This window comes from Setaria viridis, chromosome 9, assembly GCF_005286985.2.
Source record: "Setaria viridis chromosome 9, Setaria_viridis_v4.0, whole genome shotgun sequence".
In the NCBI taxonomy this organism is placed as follows: domain Eukaryota; kingdom Viridiplantae; phylum Streptophyta; class Magnoliopsida; order Poales; family Poaceae; genus Setaria; species Setaria viridis.
In genome coordinates, this window is record NC_048271.2 from 41,890,154 (window position 1) to 41,903,309 (window position 13,156).

Consider the following 13,156-nt stretch of genomic DNA (forward strand, 5'->3'; position numbering starts at 1 on the left):
TTCCCAAACAACTATAAATATTAACACGCAGACAACAAAATAGAATATTATATTTAATTCATACATAGCTTAGTGGACCACTAAATTAAGAATCCATAATTTAGACCCTGTTTGGTAGAGCTTCGGCTTCTCATAAAACGGCTTCGACTTCGACTTCTTCAATGGAGTGGCTTTTTTATGAAACTGAAGCCGTTTTGCAAAACGTTCGGTAAAACGGCTTCTCAATGGCAATATATGTAATTTTATGATCACTTAATGCTTGAAGAGAGAGGAGAAGCCGGTGAAGCCACTTTTTTCGGTTTCTCCTCGCTAGTGTAAGCCGTTTTGCGGCTTCTTCCCGGCTTTGGTGGTAAAGCCGTTTTGAAATTGCCCCTTTGGTAGGGCTTCACCAAAAGCCGGTGGAGAAGCACTTTGAGAAGCCCTACCAAACGGGACCTTAGAAAGATACAACTTCATCTCCCAATTATTGTTTAGTAACACAAGCTGCTGCGTAGTATGATGTAGTAAATTTTCATGTTAACTATCTTCTTTCAAGAAAACAGTACTTCAGAGCAATCCCTTGAAATATGTTATGGTTCTGGTCTGACCAAACTGAATATAGGTTCAGAGTTATTTCTTGGTAGAATTAGGGGAAATAATTTTGCACTTACTGATCTTCTATTGTGGATGTAGTGAATGCTATTTGTTGTGATGAACTATTATCGGGCTATTTTTTCATAACAAACCTACCTCTCAAGGGCATGTGGCCTAGAATATTTTGCACTGGGCACTGTTTGGGCACAATGCTAAAACCATAAAAAAAACGAATTCCTTGTGCTAACTAGACTCTTAGGCAAGTTTGAAATTGTGTGACACGCTTTTTTCTCCAAAATTCAGATTTCAACAAAAAAGTAGCTGGAAGAAGTTAGTGCTAGGGGACGCAGAGGCCTCCCCCAACTAAGAGATTTTAAAGTGAGCAACACCAAAGGGGAGAGTGGAGTGAGGAGCGTACCGCAAGAGCAGCATCCGCCGAGCGCCAATGCTTCTTGCCATCACCGGCTCCGGCGGCATCGGCTCCGGCGGCATACGAATCGTCCCTGCAACGAGCCAGTCGTTTGAGGAGATGGACCACTCCCTGAAATCCTATGCTAAGAAGAGGATGGAGCGGCTTACTAGAGGTGTACCTCGATGATTCGTAAGAGTCTCCCTGTAACGACTTCGGTTTAAATCAGCCGAGTTAATCTTAAGACAAGCCTCTAATCTGGTTGACCCAGCTTATCTTGAGCTATACCGGCTAAGTCTGGTTTTCAGCCCAACCAAGCGCCTTAGGGAGGGTTTATCCTTGGAAGGTCGAACTGAACATCCAGAATCCTTTTGTAGAAGTTGGAGAACGAAGTCCCTACTTTAGCTTTGTTGTTGGACCTTAATCCTTTTCGCTCCCGGAGGTTCCCAAATCTGCAGTTCAAATCAGCCCCGACCCCTGAAACCCAACAAACCACAGTTTTTCTCTAAGTCCCGAAACCAGTGTTCTTCTGAGCTTTGGAGCTTCGGATCCCCAAATCCACTGCATTTTTGGACTCCGTCCAATTACAAGAGTTGGGCTTTGGCCTGAGATCTACAACTTTTGTTAAGGCAGCAGAAGTGGTGCAGTTCGGATTTTGGTAGAGCCAGAGACTGGAAGGTGGACCCAGAAGAGGGATCCCACAAATCTATCGAGCCAAGCGCGCCAGAGAGCAAGCGTGCGTCTTGTTCAAAGTCTCGCCGCCGCGTGGCTTAACCTCACCGACGAGCGCCGCCTCGCCCAGTCGCCGGTCGTGACAAGATGGATCAGTGCGCCCCCTTTCTAATCGCGCGCAGAAGTGCCCTCCAGCCCTTTTCCGCCTTGTCTCGTCTCGCCCGCAACCTCGCTGGCCACACCAGGCATCCTGCCGCCGCTGCAACCAAAGATTGGCCGCTGCTCCGCCAGTCCGCCTCGCCTCCTGCGCTCATCCTCTTACCAGGATCTTCGGCCGCGCGCCCCAACGCCTTCCGGCTTTTCCGTCGCCCCTCAGTCGTGCTGCCCACGCGCGCGCCCCGCGACGATACCGCCTTCGCCAACCACTACGCCGGCAGTGATAACTCTTTTCCCCCACCTCACCAGTAGCATACCACGGCAAAGCCGCTGGTTCTGCACCTGCTAGCGTCGCCGCTCACCCAATCACCTCGCCTGCAGCGCCCTCGCCTGCAGCGCCCTTGCCTTCCTTCCTGCCACGCGCTAGCCAAGTCGCCGCACCCAATCCAGCGCTTGACGCGACCAGACCCCGTGCTCGCCCTCACCAATCCTTCCGCCCAGCAAAACCGCGCCTGCATAGCTCTGTCTTCAGTGCCCAATGATCGAAGAATCCTGTCCCCGAAGCTCTGCTTCGCCGGCCAATGAAGACGTCGACCAATCGCCGCCACGACAGAGCACTCCATCCTCTTCGACCTTATCCTCGCGCTGCCCGGACTCTTTCTCTTCCGCGCAGCTATAAAAGGGAGTACCAGAGCCTCTACCGAAGTTCCCTTCGCCATCGTTGCCTTGCCGCATCTTCCTCTGTTTCGTGCTCAAGCGCTGCCGCATAAGCTCTTTGAGGAACTCCCCCTCTCCGCTTAACACCCGCCTTTCCAAACCCGCCAGCCGTTTGCTTCCTCCGTGTCGAGCTAGAAGCTTACCTGTTATCCACAAGAAGCACCGCCACCGCCGGAGCATCGCCGGACCTCGCCACCACCCAAGCCTTAGCGCCTTAGTTGTTCTGCCTGAGCTTGCTCCTTCCCGACCCCAAGACTTCGTCAGTAGGCCCAAAGGTAAGCTGCCGACCCTTGTCCGTTTCGCTCAACCCCTTTCCGTTTCGCCCGACCCCTGTCCGTCTCGCCCGACCCCTTTCCGTCTCGCTCGACCCCTCTCCGTTTCGTCCGACCCCTATCTGCTTCACCCGACCCTTGTCCGCCTCGCCCGAGGGCTCGGCTGTATCCTTTTCTTTTGATCAAGGGTATCTGTGTAAAATTTTGGGGACTTCTCTGTGTTAAGTCTGAGGACCCCGGTATAGTTATTCCTTAGGTCTGAGGGTCAGATCATAAGTTTTTCCCGATCTGACTCCTCTATCTTGTTCTCTATCAATAGAAGCTTGGTTTTCCACACCTTTCCTATAGTTTTACTACAATTTTTGGGGCTACCTCTTCCAAGTGTTGTTGAAATAACCGTCTAAGTGTTTTAACCCCTGCATTTACATTCCGTGTAGAACTACTCCTCTATCTTGTTCTCTATCAATAGAAGCTTGGTTTTCCACACCTTTCCTGTAGTTTTACTACAGTTTTTGGGGCTACCTCCTCCAAGTGTTGTTGAAATAACCGTCTAAGTGTTTTAACCCCTGCATTTACATTCCGTGTAGAACTAAACCTCGCCGACGGCACGTACGAGCTGCACCCGGTGCTAGAAGACGGAGATGTAGCCGAGTTGCCGCCTGTAGGAGCTGAAGCCGAGAGTGCCGAAGACCTGTTCGCTTCCACCCCGCTCGAAGGCAAGCCCCGGAGCATAACCCAATCTTTCTAAACTTGCGCATGCCTTCTTTTTATATGTTTGTGCATTTACGTTATAGGAGTTGCTTGAAGCCATAGATGCATGACTCAGTACCCTTGATCTGAACACTAGTATGATAAGTCCAAATAGTTGCAGTGCTTAACAGGACTCGGTAAAAGTTGAGTGATTCCCTATTACTCCCGAGTTATAGGAGTTGCTTGTTCTCTTTCTGGTTACAACTATAAGGACGGTGGACGGGGCAGGGCCTTGTGAACTATTTTTGGTGGTCGGTGGATTGCCCCGTCTGTCTACTTGAAATTGGACTAAGGTCGAGAAGTGTTGGTGTTCTTGATCAAGTGTTTGAAAGTACTAATCTCATACCTACTATGGGATAGGGAAGCCTAGTACCTGATTGAACTAGGGCGTGGCTTATACCCCTGTTGTCCCTAGAACGAGGTTCCCATGGTGCATCATGTGGGTGCAAGTGCGGTCACAGTACGACAAGAGGTCGGGACTGTGGAGCATTGCATGCCAAGGGAAGTTTGGACCTGACACGTACCTAGGAATTGATGGGGACGGCCGACACAGGAAGCGATCCTCTGTGGTACGCGGATGTCGTGAGATTAGGTTCGCTATGCTACACTGAGTAAAGATGGAACATGATGATGATGTGAACCTTGATGATTGTTCTTTAACTTGATTGGAAACTATGTTTGTTTAGCATAAGTTGCTAATGTAGACTGGTTAATGAACTTAGAACCTGAGCTAAAATATTGAAAGCAAGGACTTACTGTAGTCGCTTTTGGCAAAACAAACCCATTAGCCAAGGAGCCTTGCATGTCTAGAAGTTGGTGGAGTAGTTTCCCACCGGTCGATTAAGTCTTGTTGAGCTTAGTAGCTCAGCCTTGCTTGTGGCACATCTTTCAGGTGAAGTTGAAGCTTCTGAGTGTGCTGCTGTTGGCACTTGGCCTCCCCAGCTTCCTCCTGGGTGGACGGTCGAGTGGGATCCCTCCTCGGACGGCGAGGAGAGGGATCATTGATGTCCTGATCGGCCTCATCAGGGACATCCGACCTGGCGCTAGCTTCCGCTGTTCTGTTTTATCTTTCCGCTGCTTATGCACTTTGTAAAACTTTGATTTCCAAACTAGTGGTGAATGAAATAAATGTACTTGTTTAAGTGGATGATCTGTTGTATTCTCTGGAACCACTCACCTTCGTGTGAGCTATGCTAACTCGGTCTTGTATAGTGGTTTATCGGATGAAATCCGACGGATTGCTGAGTTAACTTGATTAAAGCATATGATCGCGTGTTAGGCAACTTAATTGTACTTTAGCTAAGTTAATCCGAGCGGTTCCGCCACACTCCCTAGCTTTCATATTGTCGGGGAGTCCGCCTCCACAGCCGACATCGCCTGCAGGGAGCGGCAGGACCGCTAGAGTAAGTGCAAGGGAGGCTAGAGTGAACGGTGGCTGGGGGAATAAGGAACTTGGGATTAGTAAGAAAAAAACCTCGAAGTTTGGGTTAGGGGTGGGAATTGGGATTTGGGAATGTGAATGGGTTGGTGGGAGTAGACTTTCATCTTAAGTTTGAACTAGATTTTGCGACTAGTATTCAAATGGATATTATACCTCAAAGGCTCCAACTATGATAGTAACTAAATATTACGAACTTGGAGAATTTGTATACCATCAATTTTTCACTTATAACTTAAAAATAGTTTTTAGCTTGGAAAAAACAAAAAAACGTAATCATCCGTTTTAGAAATAATAATAAAAATGAATTTCAAGTTTTTCCTAATAAACCTGGGCAAGGCTTCTTTGACCAACAATACTATAAGAGCAACTACACATTTGGGACTTACACTAGACGGTAGGTTTGGACAATCAATTTCTTTTGCTTATCCATATTTCTCACTTCAGCGGTGGTTGATGGATAATGCTAGAGTTGCTTGATCACATATTAATCAAAACTTTAAAGGGACATGTAGATAGAGATAATATTGAAAATATCGATAAGAAGGGTCTTTTAGTAGAGTTAGTCTGAAACCGCTCTACGCAAAACACAATGATTTAAGGTTTGGGAGGTCGAGAACCCAAAAATGGGTCATTATTTCTCGACTAGCAAAAGATGCCCATGCGTTGCTACGGCGAAACAACGTTGCTTAACGCGTGATATTTTTTTATCGTGTCCTTGCCGCCAGCTCCTCAGGGTCCAAGTCGAGCCCATGATGTAGCGGCCTGTTATCCTTCCACCATTGGAAGCGGGCAGTGATCACTGCTCTGTGAAGCCAACAAAGCTAGCCTCACGCTATTCCTGCCACTTTAGTGTCCAGTGAAACCCGAGCTTTCGCTTGGACCGCACAGGCGACTACCAACTTGAAACGGGCAGGGCCAGCAAGACCCAGACCCAGAGTCTGCACCAAACATCCACATCACCTTAATGCCCCCACTTGGGTTACAAGCCCGCGCAACCGAGCTCGGTGAGGATGGCTCGCGAGGACGAACATTTAAGCTAGTGCGGCGTTGCTTCGAATGGCGAGATGGTACTGATTAAGGAATAGGAATTTCATGGAGGGTACGTGCGTAGCAACGGGTAAGATATATAGGTAAGAGTAAGATAAGACATCGTGAGTAGCAACGGTTTTGCCTTAAGTCGAGAGGCCCGCGTGCAAGATCACGTGAGACATCGTGGGCCCCACAACCATGTGAAATGCTCTCCCGCAGGCCCCAGCCTTATCTTCTCTCACTGCCGCTTGTCTTCCCCGCACGGTTTCCTCCTCCGTCCCTTGCATCTCTCTCTTCCCCAAATCCATGGCCGGGATTGACAGCTCAACGTTGATTCAAGCGATTGCTGGTGAGATTAGTGGTGGCCGCGGCGGAGGCGGTGTCTCGCCACCGGAGTTGGGTGTGAGGTGGTGGAGGCGGGGGCGAGCGCGTCCTCCTTAGAATCGATTGGTCGCTGGTGAAATCCGGCCACCCGAAACGAAATGCGGCAATGGTGAGGACAGTGGTTAGGGTTTAGGGGCTGGGGTACTTTGGAGCTTCGGGTTTGGGGTTTCTGGGTTTGCTAGAGGGGGTTTCCATGGCCGATGGGTTTCGAGGGATGTCCAGTGGGTGGCGGCAAGTCCGGCGGTGGGTGCGGGTTGTGGGCGGCGAGGCCGGCAGCGATGCCGCCGCTGGTCGGGTGGTGGAGGATCATCGGTAGGCGGTGCCAGCGGCGGAGGTGGGAGGCGGCCGAAGCGGCACATGGCGGTGGAGGCTGGTGGCGGGAGGGTTGTGCGGGTTGCTGGCTGCGAGAAGGTGAAAAAGGAGGAAGACATCATTGGACCCGACACCGCGTTCAACGAATCAGCAACTTCATGGGACTTTGCGGCGTGCCTGCTCGACACTGATATTGAGAACGGGGAAGCTGCGCCCGCAGCCCGGCAGCACCTCATCGCAGTAGGATGGCATGCCTCCCCGTCTTGGTCAGCGCAGCTGCAGTGCCGGCCCTTGGAGGGTGCACGAGGTGCACCGGCCTAGGGCCCACAGGAGTGGGGGGCCCAGCCCAAGACCCCAGGTAATAGGTATAGCCGTATAGGCCTTTTAGGTACACAGGCAATGACGCGAACGCCTATCGCATGATCTCAAGTCTACGCCACGCCGTTCGCAGTTGGCCGTCCGTAATTTGTCATCTTCGCATGCCCCTGGTCCCTGCCGACGTGGTGACTGTGCGAGTGCCCCCTGCCCCCTGTCGTGCACTGCGACAAGCGACAGCGACCCGACACGGCAACACCTCAACCGCAGATTGCCTACGGTGACGCCGCGACGGGCAGACCTGAGACCACAGACGGCGCATCGTGCGGGACTGCGGCTCGTGCAGGTGCAGTGTGCTTCCTCCCTTCCTCGTCAGGCTTTTTTTCCTTATCGTTTTTAATCTAAATTAATTACTTCGATTTCTAGTACTCGGTACTCATATAGTCATATTTTTCTTCTAATTTAGGTGTTAGAAACTTAAAATGTTACCTAAAAAATATTTGTCGGGATCTCAAAAAGAAAACAGAAAAGAGTAGAAGATCAATTTATTGAATCTCAAAAAGGTGCTATACATAAGTTTTTTTCAGCTTCAAGCAGTGTTGTGCCTGATGATAATCCTGTAGATGCACTTGATATTGAAGAACAAGGGCAGCAATAGCAACAAGTTAATGATAATTTAAGTGAACAAGTTGATGACATTGATGAAGGTACAAAGAATATAAAATTTACAGCCTTCCTCTCAACTTGAAAATTCAATTGATGATGTGCAAGAAGCTTCTATTCATGATGTCTTTGATCCTAGAACTAGGGAAAATCTTGATAATAAGGGTAGATATATATTGATTGAAAAGGGGCCGGTGAGAGAATTGAATCTTGAGTTCCCTGTAGATGCTCTTAATAGATATTTTTCATATGCTTACTACTCCCGAAAGTTAAGCAATGGTGAGGTGGTTGATAGAAAATGGTTGGTTTACTCTAAACATGTGGACAAAGTTTTTTATTTTTGCTGCAAATTGTTCAAATCAAGTCAGAGCAAAAGTTTGCTAGCACATGATGGATTGAGAGATTGGAAACATCTTAGTCTTAGACTCAAGCAACATGAGAACAATGCTGAGCATATAACAAACATGAATACTTGGAATGAAGTTAGGCTAAGATTGAGCAAAAATAAAACAATTGACGATGATTTGCAACGAGAAATTGCAAAGGAGAGAGAGCGTTGGAGACAAGTTTTAGTAAGAATTGTTTGTGCTGTCAAGTTTCTTGCTAAACATAATTTGGCTTTTCGAGGGAAAAATGAGAAATTATATCAAGATAGCAATGGTAACTTTCTGGGCACAGTTGAAATGATGGGTGAATTTGATCCCGTGATGCAAGACCATATTAGGCGGATTCAAAATAATGAGATTCATCATCATTATCTTGGGCATAAAATTCAGAATGAGATGATTTCTCTTCTTGCAGATTGTGTGAAAAAACTATACTAAAGATCATCAAAGATGCAAAGTATTTTTCTGTGATTTTAGATTGTACTCCAGATGTGAACCATGAAGAACAAATGACTCTAATTATTCGGTGTGTCAATATGTCAAGGAATGTTCCAAGGGTAGAGGAGTTCTTCCTAGAGTTTTTGAAGGTAGATGACACATCAGGATTGGGTCTTTTTAATGAATTAAAGAATGTATTGGCCACCCTTGATTTGAATATTGATGATGTGAGAGAACAAGGCTATGATAATGGTTCAAATATGAAGGGTTCTCACCAAGGTGTTCAGAAGCGCTTGCTTGAAATTAATCGAAAAACACTATACATGTCGTGTGCATGTCATAGTCTGAATCTTACTCTTTGTGATATGAGAAAATCTTGCAGGTAAACTATTATTTCTATTATACATTGTTTTCATATAATATGTCATATTTTGGGAAAAGTTTCAAACTTACTATTTGTTAAATCTTGCAGGCAAGCTATTTCTTTTTTAGTTCTCATCCAACGTATATACACAATGTTTGCAAAATCTACTAAAAGGTGGAAAATTTTAGTGGACAATGTTCGAGGATTGACAGTTAAGTCACGGTCTCATACACGCTGGGAAAGTCGAATAAAAAGTGTTCAAGCTATCAGATTCCAAACTCCTCAAATAAGATCAGCTTTAATAGTGCTAGAGAAGGCTTCAACTGATGATCCAATGGCAGTTAGTGAATGTCAATCTTTGGTGAGTGCACTAGAGAATTTTGAATTTTTAGTTGGTTTGGTTATTTGGCACGATATTTTATTCTCTATAAATAAGGTGAGCAAGAAGTTGCAATCTAAAATTGTGAGTATAGATGATACTCTCAAACATATTGAAGGTGTCATATCATATTTGAAGAAGTATAGAGATGAAGGTTTCACTTCTAGTATGGATACAGCAAAAAACATTGCATCTGAAATGAATATAGAGCCAAAATTTCGTACAAAACGTCAAGGAAAGAGAAAGAAACAATTTGATGAACAAGATGACCAAGATGAGGAAATACAACGATCTGCTGTGGACTCATTTAGAGTAGAGTACTTCAATGTTATGATTGATGCTGCAATTGCTTCATTGACTAGTAGGTTTGAGCATATGAAAAAATTAGATAACATTTTTGGATTCTTGTTCAACTCAAAAAATTTGAAATCTTTGGATGAAGCTGATCTTTGGCTGCACTGCAAGAATTTTGTGGAAATATTTTCTGAGGATAACTCATCCGATGTTGAGATCAATGATTTTTTTTCAGAATTAAAGATGCTACAAGTGACTTTGCCAGATTCTTTGATGTCAGTGCTTAAGATTCTAGAGTTTGTTATAGCTGCAGATTGCTATCACAATGTTTCAGTTGCCTATCAAATCCTCTTAACTGTACCTGTGATTGTAGCTTCGGCAGAAAGAAGTTTCTCAAAATTGAAGTTGTTGAAGAACTATTTGAGATCAACTATGTCACAAGAAAGGTTAAATGGATTGGCTATGTGCACCATCGAGAGGGATATCTTGGACACTATTGATCTCAATACCGTCCTTGATGATTTTGCATCAAGAAATGCCCGAAGAACTATATTTTTATGAGAAGCAATGTATATTATGGAGTTCTATTCTTCCTTAAGGTAATCTTATTAGTTTAAGTCTTTATTGTTCTTCGATAATTATTAAACATGTTGAATTAAAAATATATTACTAGATTTGTTTTTCAAGAAAAATTAGCGCTTATATATATTATAAAATTTATATATAGTTTAGAGGGCGCTCGTGACGAGTTCGTCAGAGGGCCCTTAAAAACATAGGACCGGCACTGCGCCACCCTCGGCGGCAGCACCGCCTCTGTTGTCCCAGCATAGCCTAGCCGACAGCCTCGCGTGTCATCGTCGTCCGCCGTCTTTTCGTCCCGGCACCACCTCCGGTAGCTCCGCGGTGTTGACGCTGTCTTGGTCGTTGAGGCCGAGGTAGTCTTCAAGCCTCGACGTGTGTGAAGGCCGGGCCGTGGAGAAGCCGTCGGAGAAGAGCTTGGACTTCCTTCCTTGATTGCTAACTCATAGTGGTTGTGCATCTATATGTAGACGCAAGGTCTTCGTAATATCCGAGTAGTGCTGTCCGGCTCCTGGCCTCCGACTGTACATCGGCAGCACCGACTTGTTGTCAGCCCGAGCACAGTCCGACGTCTTCACGACGTCTCCGTCGCCTGAGCGCCTGCCGTCCCGGCATCGTCTTCATCAGCGCTGTAAAGCCGGCGGCTTGATGACTTCGTGTGATGGTGCGGCTCCGCGGTCGCTGCCTTGGCAACGCATCGTCCGAGCCTCGCCCTCATGCCTTCGACGTCCGGTAGCTTCGGATGCCAACTTTGCGAGCGCCGACCCCTGGGCTAGCGGCCTTGCGACGTCGTCTCCATCGGCATCGGCTCCTCCATCGGCTACCGGCAACCCGCAGCGTCCCCGCCGGTCATGGACATCGTGCCTCCATCTTAAATACGCAGCTTCATGTTCCCGCGCCGCTGAGGACGAAGAGAGGGCCATGGCTTTCTCCTGCTTGCTCGTCGCCTTCGTCAGCCTCGATGCCCCGTGCGCCAACGGTGGGGGAGCTTGCTGGTGAAGGTTGCAGAGGGCGGCGCCGGCTGATGGATCGAGGATGGATGGCCTCCACAGCTCATCCTCCGGCTGCCTTCCCGATCGAGCGAGCCGTGCGTGCGCATGCATATGATATATGAGAAGAAAGGAAGAGTACAAGAGATCAACCTGCGCCGCAGCAGACGAAGAGAGGGGCCATTGCTTCCTCAGCGCCCCCTGCGCCAACGGTGGACGGAGCTTGCTAGTGAAGGTTGTAGAGGGCGGCACCGGCTGGTGCAGACACCGGTTTTTGAGGGCGTCGCGCGCCGGCTGGATCACCTCCTCAGCTCCTTCCTCTGCCGGCTCTACCGATGGGAAAAAGATCCGGCCTGAAGTAGATGGGCGTCCCCGGGCCGGACGGTGACGCTGGCGTCGATGGCTTGAGGTTGCGTCATCCCATCTCCTTCCTCTGGCGGCTCCCTTGATGGATGGGCGTGAATGGAAGATTGACGGCCGGGACATCTCTATGACTTGCTCCCTGATCCCTTCTTCTGGTTGCTCCTCCTCGGGGAAAAGATCAGCCCCCTGGCGTGAGGGTCACTATGCTAGAAAACATTTGCACTGGCAGTTAAAACCAATTTCTCACCCACCAGCAAGCCAATACCAGTAGAAATGGTCTCTCTGCTGGCGTCCAAGAAGCCACTGCCAGCAGAAATGGTCTCTCTATTGGCGGGTTGATACGATTTGTATTGATGGCTGATTAGAAGGTCCGCCAGCAATGATATTTTTAGGAAAAATAAAAGGCAATGATATTTTTAGGAAAAATAAAAAAAGGTTGTAGCCGCTCGTGCTGCCGCATCCGGCACCACCGCCACTCGTGTCACCTGGTCTGCACACGCTGCTCACTACAATTGCCCACGCTGGCCCTGCACCTGTAGTCCGCCGGAAGGCCGCACCCGCTGCCCGAGGCTGCCCCGCCGGTTGAACGCGCCACAGGCGATGCCCGAGCAAGCCGCCTGCGCCAGGCATGCCCGCGCCGGCCCCTGCACTTGCTGTCCGCCTGCAGGCCGAGCGCCCCTGCTGGCCGGCCACGCCACCGGCGCCCTCGGTGGCTGCGTCGCCAGAACCGTTGACCGACCGCACCCTGTCAACTCTGCTGCCACCAACGCCACCCTCAACTGGCCATGAAGCATAAACAAAGCTATGAAGCATATCAGCACATGCGAAGGCGAGATCAACCCCAATCCCAGCACCAAACCAGAAGAACGATGGGGACAAAAACTGACCGGTGCCTCTGTTCGCAGATCCAGATCCAGATGGTCCACGTCACCTCATTGCCCGTAGCTACCCCGCAGCCCACTGGCTGGCCACGCCACCCGCATCAGCCCCGACCTTCCGCCACTACCTCTGCCCGTCCCCGCTCGCCGGCCGCCGACACTGGCCCGCAGGCCCCTCGCGCAGCTCGCCGGCCGCCCGCATCGGCCGCCGCTACCTTCGCCCGCCGCTTGCTCAATGTGAAAGAGATAAGGGAGAGAGAAAGGTGAGAAGAGGAGAACACGTGAAAGAGATAAGGCGGAGGGAGATAAAGAGAGACCGGGAGAGGTACGGTTCCTTCAAGCTATTTTATTTTTATTTGTGCTGTCGGGTGACATAAGCCCCCGCCAGCACAAATACATATGTGCTGGTGGCTTTGAACACGCTGGTCCCAGGAACCCTTACGCTGGCTGGTGGCAATAAGGCCCACCAACACTCTAATTTCGACATGCCAACACAAATCGTTTCTGACGTAGTGGGTGTTAGGCCTTTATATAGGCAAGGATTATTAGGGCACCGGGCTGCTGAGGGACTCCCAGGCATCGTGGAAAGCGGTGGAAAGCGGTCCCATTGGGGACCTCGGGTCCATGGACCCGTCACTGTAAATGTGGCATTCCACAACTTTCCAAAGTTTAGCCATAAGCCTATCTTAAATTCATAGGGTGGGAGATGGAAATTGATTGTATAGATCCTCGTACTATGTTTCTAATGTGCAACTTATAGCACACTCTTCGACTCGCTTCTCTACAGTAGAAG